Here is a 14,218-nt window from a genome sequence, read left to right on the forward strand (position 1 = left end):
CTGATGAATCCTCTTGGTAATCACTCTTATGTGTATTTTTCCCATTACAGTACTCAGTAGAGGTTGAATTGTCCTTGAAAGCATGAACTGCTAACCCACACAAATCCTTTCAATAATGATCCAATCAGGAGATGATCTGACCTTGAGATCACTGTAATAGCGACGTTTGACTTACGTCGCTGCACTTGTAGATCACTTGTCGGCTCCCAAACACAAGAGGGCTCAAACCACTTGCATTCCAATCAGATCAAATAATCCCTGCAATAAACAACCAATATCCGTCCATTAACAAAGCCTCATATCCTCACAAGGGTCACAGGAGCACTGGGGGCTATCCTAGGTAGCTTGGGGCCAAAGGCAGACTACACCTTGAACTGGCCGCCAGTCAGTCACAGGACAAATAATGACACCATCACTGTACGGGAATCGATCCCATGCTACCCGCACCAAAATCAGGTGTGTGTAGCACTTCATCATCAGCAACAATAATCAATGTATTGATCATTATTTCAGTTTATCAGCTCATACTACACCAGTTTTCGGTCATATAAGAATGCGGTTCTCCAAGCATCCCGGTACCGTAGCTAGCTGCCCTTGAATAGGCTAATCCCAAAAGACTACAGTGGCAGCCCTACCGTAACCACGGCAGCTGGTGTTGCCTCGGCAGCGACATGCGACAGATGTGAGCCGCATGCACGTATCCGTTCGCATTAATGGCCTCCTCATAGCGTTGGTGAGAGACGGAGGAAATAGCGGTTATCACCTTCACGTGAATGTGTGCGCGTCAGACAAAGATAAAGAAATTGAATGCGAGTACATGCTTTTGATGCGTTTCAGGTGCCAAAGGCATTACCATATAGAGCAAGACGGTGAGTGGGTGGATGGATGTGTAAAGAGGAGAGAGGGACATTTGACGGGAGAGAATGGAAGCGTGACAACTTGTAATTTAACCTTACTTTGGTAGATTTACAGTACCATACTTTTTTAATCTTGCAGAATTTGTGGCGATTTGGTAGTAAATGTATGCACGAAGCAAACAGTGACTAAAGTTAGTGAGGTGAGCAGAGAAGGCCCCAAATGTATTATTATTTTATTATTATTATTTTTTTTACATAACAACGAAGCAAAAAATCTGAATGGTGGTTAGCAAAATATTATTAGTTGGGATTGTTTGTCTAGTTACAAATCTACCAGCTCAAAATTTGCACAAAAGATGCTAAACCGTTTTAGGTTCTTTAATATTTTACTGCATTTAGTTTGTTTCCCCATTTTCAGCCACTTTAGGATGCCATGTTTAAAAGAATTTTATTTTTACGTGGAATGTAAATTTAAAAAAAAAGTTATTTTCGCTTCAAAGTATAAAATAAATGATTACATGTACTGTATATATTATTTATATATTTATAGGGCAGCATGGTAGACTTGTGGTTAGTGTGTTTAATTGATAGTCAAGAGGTTCTGAGTCCAAATCTCTACTTGGCCCCCATTGTGTGGGGTTCACAAGTTCTCCACATGCTTGCCTGGGTTTACTCCACATACAATGGCTTCCTCCCACATTCCAAGAACCTCCATGCCATGTTAATCAAATACTAGATTGTCAATCATAAATTGTAATTTATGATTGACAATCTAGTATTTGGCATAAATTTGAGTGTAACTAGTTCTTTCTGCATGTCCCGTGATTGACTTGTCAACCAGTCCTGCTTATACAGGGCCTCTTGCCCAAAAACTTTGATTGGCTCTAGATCACCCACAACCCTGAATAGGATAAGCAGTTTTGAAAATGGATTGACGGATGTATTCCAATCTATGTGCTATGGCGTTAGAAATAGTAATGTAATTAAGTTCAATTGAGGCTCTATTGTGTGTGTATATATGTAAATATATAATGTCTTTATGTCCATTTAAGTCTGGAAACAAGAGCGCTCTGTGACAGGTAAATTGCTGCTCTGTCCTTGACAAAACAATGTTCCCCGCTAAAATAAAAATAATCGACTTGACAACGTGACTCATGTTTTCCCAGACAGTTTCAAAAAGCCAAGATAGCATCTTGCACACTGAGCGTCAAGATGATAATGAGAATTTCCTCTCAGCAAGGGTGTGCAGATCATTTTGGAGGGGCAGGTGCTCAGAGTAAAAAGGGGGCACATGGAACAACTTTTTTTTTTTTTTTTTTTTTTACATTGTGTGTAAATATAATGTGGGCGTTAGAATTCCAATTTGTGGTTATGCAATACAAATATGTAGCTCCTTACTGGACAGTTGCTTATGCAATCAAAAGATCCTTCTTTGAAACTGGTAAAGTAGAGGCCAGGCAATCACAGGGCACATGGAGACAGACAACAATCACACTCACAATCACACCTACGAACAATTTAGAATGTCCAATTAATGTTGCATGTTTTTAGGATGTGGGAGGAAACCGGAGTGCCTGCAGGAAACCCACGCAGGCACGGGGAGAACATGGAAACTGACAACAGGGGGGTCCGGGATTGAACCCGGGACCGCACAACTTTGAGGCCAATGCTTTACCAGCTGATCCACCGTTCCACCGTTTTGGCCATAATATAATACAAAAAAATAAATAAATAAAACATACCACCCAATTTTCTTCAATTACTTATTTAGTTTAATGCCTGGCACCACTCAATCTACACTACCTGAGGTATAACAATGAGCATGACAAAATATAGCTGATTTCACATTACTTTATGTTCCATTTGAGATGCATCAGCAGAATTGAATTCCGAGTTTTCAAAATTCATCATTAAGGAAACTCCGGGGCACGGCCAAAACCCAGCTCTTAAATGTAACTCTTTTTAGCTATTTTTGTTGCTATCATTATATTTGCCCTGAAAATGTATCTATAGTTGCACGACATTACAAATGAGCAAGAAAGTAGAATGAGTGTGGGTTATTTTTTTTCCCATTCATGTGCAAATCAGTGAGCACAAAATCTCAGCACAAATTAAGAAAGGTTTTTTCATTTGTTTGTTTGTTCTTCTTTGAAATAACTCAGGTATGTAGGTTAGGTAATATCAACCCAAGTTTAGGACTTCCAGGTTAAAAAAATAAAATAATGAAAAGAGCAAAATAGATTCCTTACCTTTACTCCGGTGGTGGGCTTGCACAATGAAACGGGTCCAAACAAGTTCTTCAGATGACTTTTGTATCCGTGACCATTGGGACCATATTAAACTGAGGATCCCCTGTGACGATAATTGAAGAACCTAATTGTGTAATTGTATTTTATGACAGAACAAAGATAAACATTCTTCAAGGAGGATATACAATAGTCCATTTGCTTGACACGATACTTTGTCACATCACAACAGAGTATCCCTACGTGTATACTTTGAAAATTAGTGCAAATTAGTGTGTGTTCTTTTCTTATTTGACCTAGGCAAACAAAAAGAAAAACTGTTCTTACCTGACTGGCCTTCTAAAGAACAGGTAACGAAAAAGTGAGGGGGAAAAGCACCCTGGTGCTTCCAAAGTCACCCATCAATTTTTTTCCCCTCTCTGTTGAAAGAACTAAGGGAGGGACATGCATATGAGTGCACAAAAAGCTGAAGCCAATTATGCAATGAAGATTCCCATCAACCCTTTACACATTGATAATAATTCTGCTCACATACAAACACCGCAGAAAATCGAGATTGGATGAAAATGCACCCCGGGGATTTCATTAACAGCGTATGTGTGCGTGAACGGCAAGAATGCGCTGCTGTACACCACGGAGTGGTAGTTAAGGCAGTTGAAGCACCTGATGCCTTGAAGTCCATCGTTACCATGGCAACTGCCTCTCCATCACGTAGTCAAGCGTCAGTCTCCTGACCATATTTTCACACTACCTGCAAGTGTGGTCTATGAAGTGAGATGTCCCTGATAATACATCTGTGCCAAACTCTTATCATGTTCTTAGGCAGCCATCAAATCCGCCATTTTTAGCGTTGCGCTTACTTGTGCTTAAAGATTCCAGTAGCAGAGCCAAGATGAGACGTTCCAGCCGCTCCAGTGTTCCTCGAGCATCGTGTGCCAGCTCGGATTGGAGCTTTGACTTTGACTTTGTGAAGTTTATTTGAAGACCGTCTAGCTATACTTCAAACACTAGCCGGGCAGCCACCATACAAGCTCTTATGCACAAACACACACTGTCACACACTAATATAATGCATTCATCTTCAACTGATCTCACTCGGTGTCATGACGGGGTCAGAGGGAGAAGGAGTGTATTATACGTGTGTGTGTGATTATATTTCTGAACAATATACGTGAGTTTTTTTTTAAATAAATTGGAAAAGTACTGTTTGCTTGATTCTGCTTCCGGTGCGGATAAGACAATAAAATGGTGAAACTAAAGTACCCATGTGTTTTATCAACAGTTGATGTACTTAAAAAGTACATACTGTATGTACATAATAAAATAAAATGTAAATTTTATAAAATAAAAACTTTGTGGATTAATGATACATCAAAAAGTGTACAGTTGTGCCGGTCTCTAGGCCGGTGCTGAATCATTAGTATAAGATCAAGCATAACTTTCCTCAGGTGTTGGTGACAAGGGCATTTTCCTGATTTCCCAAACCAACAAACGTCTTGTGACCAACCGCAGCAGCTGTCCATCCATTTTTCCCCCAAAAAAGTGTTTCATATACAATTGTTTTGCCATTGTTTAACTCCATCTGCTCTGCTATCTTAATGACGCGACGTCTGATTGCTGATGAAGTCGAGTCGCGACCCACGTGAAGCATGACATTTGTTTTTGATTTTGTGTAGGCTGTATTCAAGTTTTAATATTCAATAAAATAAAAAGCACAATTACCGTAATTTACGGCCAGCAAGCCGCGACTTTTTTCCACACACTTTCAACCCTGCGGTTTATGCGGTGATACGGCGCTAGCGTTAGCGCACCTGGTTATAAGCCTTGGTACACAGAAAGAGTTTAACGCTAGCGCCTCGCTAACGCTAGCCCCGCCCTAACGCTAGCACCGCGCTAGTGTTAAACTCTTTCTGGCTTATAATCAGGTGCGCTCTGTAGGCTGGGAATTACGGTACACGTTCAAATACAGTTACATCAGTTTATTTATTTATATTAACATTTTCAAGAATCTCATTGGGTCAGTCTGTCAATCTGGGTGGGCCGGTACGCGTCCAAGCCCATAGCTCCAGCCCTGTTACCTATAGTTATGATTATTCATCTTTGGCACTACGTTATGTCCATAAAGGACTGCATGCCAGGCAAACACGTGTTGACCTGCACGTATTACAGCAGTAAGCAGGGCTATTTATCATGTATTGTTTGAGACAACATTGTGTAAAGGGCAGGAGAAGAAATAAGAGCTCAGGACGACATTTCATCAGTTGTTTCTAGAGTTGCGCCACAAGGGACTTCTCTGCTGAGGGTGTGAATCCATTTACAAAAGGGGTTCTCCACATGTGGTTAGGATTTGTTTACATCAGTCTGTGACTGAAGCGATATACAGTTTGCATTAGACTACATCAGTAGAGCTTTTTCTTCTAAAAGTTATCTTTCTTCTTGTCTTTTTTTTTGACATGAAAAAAAAAAACCCATACCAGCGATATCGCTGTTAAGATCCAATGCAAGAGCTTTCCCAAGCAAAAAAAAAAAAAAAAAAAAAAAAAAAATCTGAGTTGAGTCTCCCGGTCTGAGAAGTATTCATTTAACAATATGGTCACAGTTGTAGTTGTAGCTTGCATGGTGTTAACTGTAAAACGACATTGCATCACACTGACATATGGCCCTTTTTCTTTAGCAAAGTAACCACAATATTAAGATAGAGTGCAGTATATTCATAAAATCTAAGAATGAAGTGTGATTGAATGGACACGTGTTTTTAGGCAAATGACTGAACAGTCATATACTGTACAACAGACACAAAATGCTCCCAAGTCACCACATTGCCGAGCAACTAAATCTTTAGCTTCATGAGAGTGGGTAGTTCTCAGTAAAATGCAGAACAATTTTACTGTACACAACCACAGTAGTCAACACATTATAATTTATGATGCTGACCAGAATAAATAGCATTCATTCATACATTTTGCTGAATTCCATCATGAGAAATTTATCTTTTTAAGGGCATGTTTTGATATTGTGCAAATGTACCTAATTTTCAAGCCAGTGTTAGTTAGCATCATACACACTTTGAATATTTTTCGTCTGTATTTGTAAAGAAACTTACCTATAGAAAATGAATGGATAATATTAGTGTGTTTAATTATCTATTAAAGAACCATTTTATTACCGAATGATTTTTAACAGCAGTCATTTTTCTGTCCATGGGTCCACGTAAGAATAAAATTTTCTCCATCAGACCAAGTTCAGTTTGGTGCAAGGGATCGCAGTGTAATTCACTGCGGCTGGCAAGATTCGAGCCGAGTTATCGAACGCATCACAACAACTGCTTTTCTCCTGCAGCGCGGGAAGATCCAGAGAGTCTGGTATAGTGTAACAGTTGATTGGATGTCCAGTAGAATGGCGAGAGTGTATGAAAAGGGCACGAGTACGACAGGGCAGCAGAACTCCATCCCTGATGTACAGTCAATAGCAGATAACAGTAAACACCAACCGCAATTTAGGAGCCTTTAAATCGAGCAACGCAGGCTCCATCTGCTTGAGGTAATTGGAAAGCTGAACCGCTTGAGGCTGTTCACTGTCTGACTGAGGCGCATGCGAGGAACAAACAGCCAATTTAATTCTCTGTCTTTACCCCGCTCGCTCACTATTCGGCTATGTTTTATGCCCCCACCCTCCATGCTTTCCCCCATTTGTGTTCTTTACTTCCTTGTTCCAGATAAGCAGATGACAGAGAATTATTGTCATTCGGGTCACTGGTAACTAACCTATCCCAGCTGAGTTTGGGCAAGTCCATTGCATGGAAGAGATAGACGAAGAATCATTTACAGTCATCGTCAGATTTGGGGCTAATTTTGAGGCTTTGGTTTGCCGAATATCCGTGATTTGGAAACCAGAGCATCTGGAGTAAACTCATGCAAGCACAGCGAATACATGTAAAGTCCACACGGGAAGGCTCAGCTTCCAATCCAGAACCCAACCACCATGCTAACCCAACCATCATCTTGCCACATCAGTAAATCAATCAATGAATGCTTCATTTATCTAGCACCTTTTGTACTTAAAAAGCAATACAAAGTGACATGACAGATGATGAAAGACACAAACGCATCCCTCCCACCAACCTGGAATCTCAGAGTCTCTGCGACACCCACCATTCATGTGTAAAAGCAGTTTGGAAATCAAATAAGATGATGTAATACATAACATAATTGTGAAGTGAAGACGCACCCTCTTAATCAATCTTTGACTCAGTCGATGAGGTCCCATGTCCCTGTGCGGACGTGCAATATGTCTGAATCTAAGCAATGACGTCTCGGGGAGTGTCTGCCGTCCCCCCGGGGGAGCAGCGCAAACAGTGGTCCACTGTGGTTGCTCTTAGGAGGTCGCGCGTATGAATGGGTGCTACTGTGCGAATCTGACACCTGAAGGCACACTCGGCTGGCGCTGGCTCGAACGTTTGCGAGGCGCATTAGTTAAAGAGGCTGCTAAGATGGTCCAAGTGCACACTCAGAGGGGGTATGTTTATTTTGTGTTGTGTGTGACCCAAATTCACCATTTTCCACACACTCGTCTTTAAAGATTGGCTTTCCGTCCTGCCTTAGAGCTACTTGGTGCTTTTGGTTGATTTTTCTCTTTATAGTTTGGGCCATTTTACGAGTGGATGGAGGCATGAACTGACCTAACGAAAGCTTTAGGAAGTGATTGACTGGCGATCTATACACGGTGTACAACGTCTATAACCCAAAGCCGCCTGGTAGCGTAAGTTTGAGCTCAGCCCTCTCCCTAATGAGGAGAGACAGTGCAGAATATAGATGGATGGATCCTGAAATGTATTTATTGTTATCATTTTAGTCACGTTTATGGACAATGCGGTGTTAGAACTGTCTAGAACAGTAGTATATAATAAAGTACTTACATTTGCTTAATGTTTCATGGCCCATTGGCGCATATTTTTTTTAAACAAGGTTCCAAAATGATGAATAGATAGATTTCATGTATTGTATATACTGTAGATGTTAGTTGTGTATTTTCCTCAACCCTATCTCAAATCACGAGAAAGACTCACCCACCTTTTAGCCAGAACAGGGAGGCTTGAGGTACTTATACCGCATATAAGCAGGAGTTGTCAGGCAGATCGCCCTCATGAGCATCTCTCACTAACCTTGGGATGGAAGGATGCTAGAAGGAGGAACATATGGAGGGTGAGACAGAGTGGTAAGGGAGGGCAGTGCGACTGTGTATGCAGGTTTGGGACAAGGAAAGATGGATTACCTGAGCCCACAAACAATACATCAATGTCAGAGACACTTAAGGAAAGAGAGAGAGAGAGAAAGAGAGTTAGAGAGAGAGAAAGGCGGGAAGATTGAGAAAGCAAGATAGATTCCATGGTGGTGCAACAATGGTGTGCTCAAGGGAACTACGGAGAGCAAAAGTTGATGGAGGACAATAATCGGCGATAAACTATAAAGGACATATAGACTACCATAAAAAGTAAAGCTGATGTATGTTTGCAGGACAAAAATCTATTAATATTTCTTTGTTTTTTTTGAAAAGTTTCGATGATCCCATTGACACACAAACAACAACAAAAAAAGCAAAACAATTCCAAATGTTGTAATATACATACCAAGCCAGCAGTTGGCATTGTACATTTTGAAGATCCGGCGTAAAAATTGTGCCAAACAAATATGTGCGTTCATCTGAGATGACACGTTGTGGCGACCCTGAGAGGGGTGTGTGCTATTGCTAAACTGCCTCAAAGTATACGGGTTTTAAGGTAAACATACAGCAGCAGTGCATTCATTGCATAATAATCGTAAGCACAAACAACAACAGTTCTGTGGTTCATTGTTGTTATTTTGGCTGCAACAAACTTGCACATAACTAAACTGAAGCTCGAATAAACGTGTCGGTGAAAAAAAACTACAGTGTGTTTTCAAAGAACTTCACTTCTTAGATCCACCTTTGAATGTTTTAAGGTCCCAGAAACACTCTTGCAATACACTGACAATCAATCAGCGGATTCATATTTATTTTTGATGTGATGGGAGATTTTCTCAAGTCCTGCTTCAATGCCAGTTTGATGTTTATCTGAGTAATCCTGATTGAAGGATTTGCCAGATGTAATAGCTCAATTGAACTTCCCATAGGTTCTGTCATGTTGTACAACCAAGGTGAGACTCCATTTTGCCTCAACGGCAATGATATCGGTATCATAAATCGGTAAATAGATTCTTAGCATCCCTATTGCAAAACACTTGGTCATGCTCATGTAATCTGATCTGTTGAGAAGCGACGGACAAGTTACTTTGCCCTGTAGTTCTTTGAAGAGAAAGGGCTCAGTTCTCACAAAGCTCAAGATCATTTCTGCCACCATAATGACTCTTAATGGTGGAACCCTTTGGCGAAACAAATTTGGGGAGAGGCCCAGAGTTCTGTTCGTTTAAAGTAGGGCACCAAAATGTTGACGTGATCGCTGCATGTGGAGCATCTGTTTTCAGTATTTTGTACCCACTTAAGACAATTTATTATCCCACTACAAACACCGACTGGTCATGCCATCCTATTTTTGCACCGCTGCGCGGCGGCGCTTACCGCGCACAACCTTGTTTTTGCGGTGAGCGCTTCACCCAAGGTTAATCCGCGGTATCGTTACGACCAATTAATTACGGCTGTCAATCGCTGCATGAAAGTCGCCTCTTTCAAGCCGAAGCTTCTCATCAGCGTCCTCGTCGGAAGTGCTTTAAAAGACTATCCGTAGACCGTTACACGGTCTCCGGTTCTTGCACGAACGTAGTCGATCAAAGACAAGTTGTACCATCTATTTCCCATCTTCATCAAAACCTGAACACGGCCTGCCCGACTGAGGAAGTACTTGCTTGCGTTATAAGAGAGAGCAGACAGCCTTCATAATTCAAGGGCTGGCAGTGGTGCGGATGGCGCTTGTGTGTGTGTTTTTTTTTTTTTTTTTTTTTGGAGGACGGTGATGCATTGTAGAAAACACTTACGGTGATTTATAGGAGGCCGTTAGCGGCGACGGAATCTGGATCCACATCACACGCGGGCACACTCTGTCGGACGGCCGCCACGCTGCCTTGTGGAGGTCGGGTCGCGTTTGATGAGCAAACTGTAATTAGTTTCACACGGCTCTTTGGTTTAAGTTTGTGTTTGAAGACATGTTGAGATGACCAAAATTACTCACTGCTCAGCGGCCGCTTGGGGAACACAAACATCCAAAATTGAAGACGCAAGCACACCGAAAGTGAATGATAATTTTCTTTTTCTTTTCCTTTCGACTTGTCTCGTTAGGGGTCTCCACAGCGCGTTATCTTTTGCCATATATTGAATGATAATGCAGCAAGTTATTTACATTGCCCTGCAGTTATTAAGCCCGGCGTGCTATTTAATTGTCGATTGCCATGGCAATGCAAACATCATTGCATATTTTCTTTATTAATACGTCAGCGTCACGTGGGGATGCATGTAGACGCGTTCACTGACATGCATGTTTATGCGGTATCCTGAAGTCATTACTGAATCATATGACGAAATGGGCAACGACAAGGGTGGTTAAAGTGGATTTTTCCAGAAAAGGAATAAGAGGGAACAACATAATGACGCAAAAAAAAAGTGTCAACATTTAACGTGAAAGATTCAAAGTGGATTTGTGGACATTCACGACAAGCTGTCTCGTTTCCAGTCAGCCATTTTAATTTACACGCCACACAAATACCAACTTTTCATATATAATTGCATAGTGTCAAACTGTCCCACCTTTCCCCCAAATCACTTCATTGGCTTTTTCTGCTCCTTGCAGTCAACAAAACCAAATGACGAAATCTTGCAAACTGGCATAAACTGAGCAAAAGGTGTTTCCAATTATGTCAAGAGTTGCTGCTTGGCCTTTGCTTGAAATAGCATAAAGAACTACATGTGCTTTATTGATATGCACGAGTATTTGTTTTTTACAGCAATATTTCTGTATTTTACGACGAACGACAACCATATTTACATAATTTCCTCGGGAAATCAAATCAATCAAAGCGCTCCCAATCTGCTTGGATGCTGATCCCTGCAGCTTGTGGCGATTTTGTTATTCTTAGAATTGGCCCAATCTGTTTGCCAAGCGGATTCGGTGTGGCTCTGTGTGCTTTTCTTATAGCCCACCCATCCATTTTCTGGAATGCTTTTCCTGGGGAAAGACGAGTATACCCTTGATTGGTCGCCAGCCCATCGCAAGCCACACATAGACAAACAACCTTTCACACTCACATTCACACTGATTGACACATTTATTCTTTGGATAACGTAATTTGAATGTTTGTGCAATGTGGGAGGAAGCCGGAGTGCCGTCAGTCAACTCGGACACGCATGGAGGACCATGTGACATGCAAACACCATGCAGGATGGCAAAAGATATGATTTGAACGCTGATCCTCAGAACTGTGAGGCAGAAATGTCTACCACTGGTACTGCCCACATTTCTCAAATATTGCACTTTTTCCTACTTGTCTTTTTACCTTTTTCCCCCAAGATATTAAAATTGGATCTGTTTTAATAACTTTGTGATTACATTATTAGATTACATATATTAATATACATGATTATATCATAGGCAGCACGGTGGGGCAGCTGGAAAGCGTTCAGGGTTCAGTCCCAGCCCTCCCTGTGTGGAGTTTGCATGTTCTCCCCATGCCTGCGTGGGTTTCCTCCGGGTACTTCGGTTTCCTCCCACATCCCAAAAACATGCAACAGTAATTGGAGACTCTAAAATTGCCCCTAGGTGTGATTGTGAGTGCGACTGTTTGTCTCAATGTGCCCTGCGATTGGCTGGCAACCAGTTCAGGGTCTAACCCGCCTCCTGGCCGATGCCAGCTGGGATAGGCTCCAGCACTCCCCGTGACCCTCGTGAGGATAAGGGGCAAAGAAAATGGATGGATAAATTAATATACACGTTTATATTATAGGGGCACGGTGGGTCAGATGGAAAGCGTTGGTCTCACAATCCTGAGGTCCCGGGTTCAATCGCGGAGCCGACTGTGTGGAGTTTGCGTGGGTTTCCTCCGAGCACTACGCTTTCCTCCCACATCCCAAAAACATGCAACATTAATTGGACACTCTAAATTGGCCCAAGTTGTGGTTGTGAGTGTGACTGTTGTCCGTCTCTATGTGCCCTGCGATTGGCTGGCAACCAGTTCAGGGTGTACCCCGCCTCCTGCCCGATGACACCTGGGATCGACTCCAGCACTCCCGCGACCCTTGTGAGGATAAGCGCCCAAGAAAATGAATGGCTGGGTATTATATTATGTTATATATTGATGATATACATTTTATTATATACTTACATTTCAATTTATAACGGACAGCCATATTGTGTTGTTGTTTATTTTAAACAACCTCGTTAAAATACTACCAACCATTCATGTGTCCTAACAAAAGCGCCACGCAAATGAGTAGAGATATTGTTGTTATTTAATTAGATTTTTATCATGATTTGGTTTTTGGATGAGAAGGATTATAGCGAGCGCGAGAAGATGTGCGTGGGCCACTTAAAACACACAATTAACGGCAACGGCCTGATAAAACATGGACAATGTGCCAAAGAGACAAAAGCCATCTTGGCGCTTCTTGCGGTTGTTGTGCCTTCGATGTGTTTGGTGTGGATCTGAAGCCATTTATAACCTGCCTCATTGACCTTGATTCTGCACTCCACTACACAATCCTTTACACATAAACACGCAGTCACTCTCCATCATGATTTCATATTGTACGATCACCGGCGATCCCACGTGAAATTTAGAGCATTTTCACACTCACTTTTCACTCTGTTTCCATTTCTACTCCCGGCTTATCCTTTTATCGTGACTTCACGCTCTCGCCTTCTGCCCTGCGTGCGTGTGTGTGTGTGGACTGTGAGTGCAGGTGCAGGCGACCGTCTGCGTCTCTTCTGCATGAATTCACTGAGTCCAGACCTGCTGGGGAATAGGGCTTTATGCGTTCATATCATAGAGCGGATGAGAGCGAATAGATGAAGGCAGCTAAATGAGAATTGGAGGGGAAACCGAATGGATTGCCTTCCGTGGTCACTCTTCTGGAACTGATTATATTGAATACACACACACACACTTTTACACACACGCACACGCGTGCACACACACACACACACATTCCGTTTGCTTCATACATTACAATTTTCCTGTCATTGTCTTTCTTTTTTTGAGGTGAAAAGATCTGACAAAATAGATGCGGGCTGCATTGACACTTACATTATAAACATCGCATTTTATAACTAGTGGTAGTACCTGACAAGCACGACACGTGCAACGGCAGTGGGCACAGCGAACCACCTTCCAGATATTCACAACCTGACATGGTTTTCTATCGCATAAAAGTATGACATGCGAAAGCTAATTGTTTTATTGTTGCGATTTGTTGTTTGTGTTTGTTTCCAGTGTGATAGCAGATGCATGTGTATTCTACTTAATTATTATACAGTACATCATTTTGCTGCTGTTATCTTTAGCGAGGAACCTGTTCAATTCCCTGTGTTACTTACTGAATGAATCCCTTGGGACAAAGAAAATCAAATCAAATCGGGAAATGTAATTGAAGATCCAAGCAAGATACGAGAACAATTGCATCCACTCGTTACCTGAGATTCTTTCAACGATAATGTTAAATAGGAGGTAAGCGAGACTCACTTTGAAATATTTGAGTGTGTCTGGAGTGTCGGAAAAAGCACAATAATTGACCTCACAGTCCAATTCACATCCCAATATAGAACTAGGAACACGCTAGGAATTCCATGATTGTAGCAAGGTTCTCTTTAGGTTTATGTAGATTTGTGCAATGTAAGGCAAATTTGAGCACATCAGAAAGTTGGTTAAACATATATAGACATATTTTGCTGCGCAATTATTGCAATAATTTCATGTAATGTGTGCAATAATGCAAATTTCACCATTTTGGGACTTATTAAAGTCCATTATCCAAGCCGATTATCCTCACAAGGGTCACGGGAGAGCCGGAGCCGAACCCAGCCAGCTTCAGGCAAAAGGCAGACTACATCCTGAACTGGTCATCAGTCAGTCGCAGGGCAGATATCAACACCCTCAT

At 41.7% G+C, this 14,218-nt stretch overlaps 1 protein-coding gene and 1 long non-coding RNA gene across 9 annotated transcripts in view; one reads left to right on the top strand and one right to left on the bottom strand.

Moving 5' to 3' along the window:
* kif26ba (kinesin family member 26Ba) overlaps nucleotides 1–14,218 on the top strand; it is a 109,182-nt gene that overhangs the window by 12,654 nt on the left and 82,310 nt on the right. The window lies entirely within an intron of this gene.
* Nucleotides 1–14,218, bottom strand: part of LOC133498041 (uncharacterized) — a 38,049-nt gene that overhangs the window by 7,746 nt on the left and 16,085 nt on the right. Inside the window, exons 3-5 of the long non-coding RNA XR_009794170.1 lie at nucleotides 10,111–10,229; nucleotides 8,173–8,281; nucleotides 3,107–3,534 (exon numbers count right to left, since the gene is read on the bottom strand). This is a non-coding gene — a long non-coding RNA (uncharacterized LOC133498041). The remainder of the gene's footprint in view (nucleotides 1–3,106; nucleotides 3,535–8,172; nucleotides 8,282–10,110; nucleotides 10,230–14,218) is intronic.

Source organism: Syngnathoides biaculeatus, chromosome 3 (assembly GCF_019802595.1).
Source record: "Syngnathoides biaculeatus isolate LvHL_M chromosome 3, ASM1980259v1, whole genome shotgun sequence".
Classification (NCBI taxonomy): Eukaryota; Metazoa; Chordata; class Actinopteri; order Syngnathiformes; family Syngnathidae; genus Syngnathoides; species Syngnathoides biaculeatus.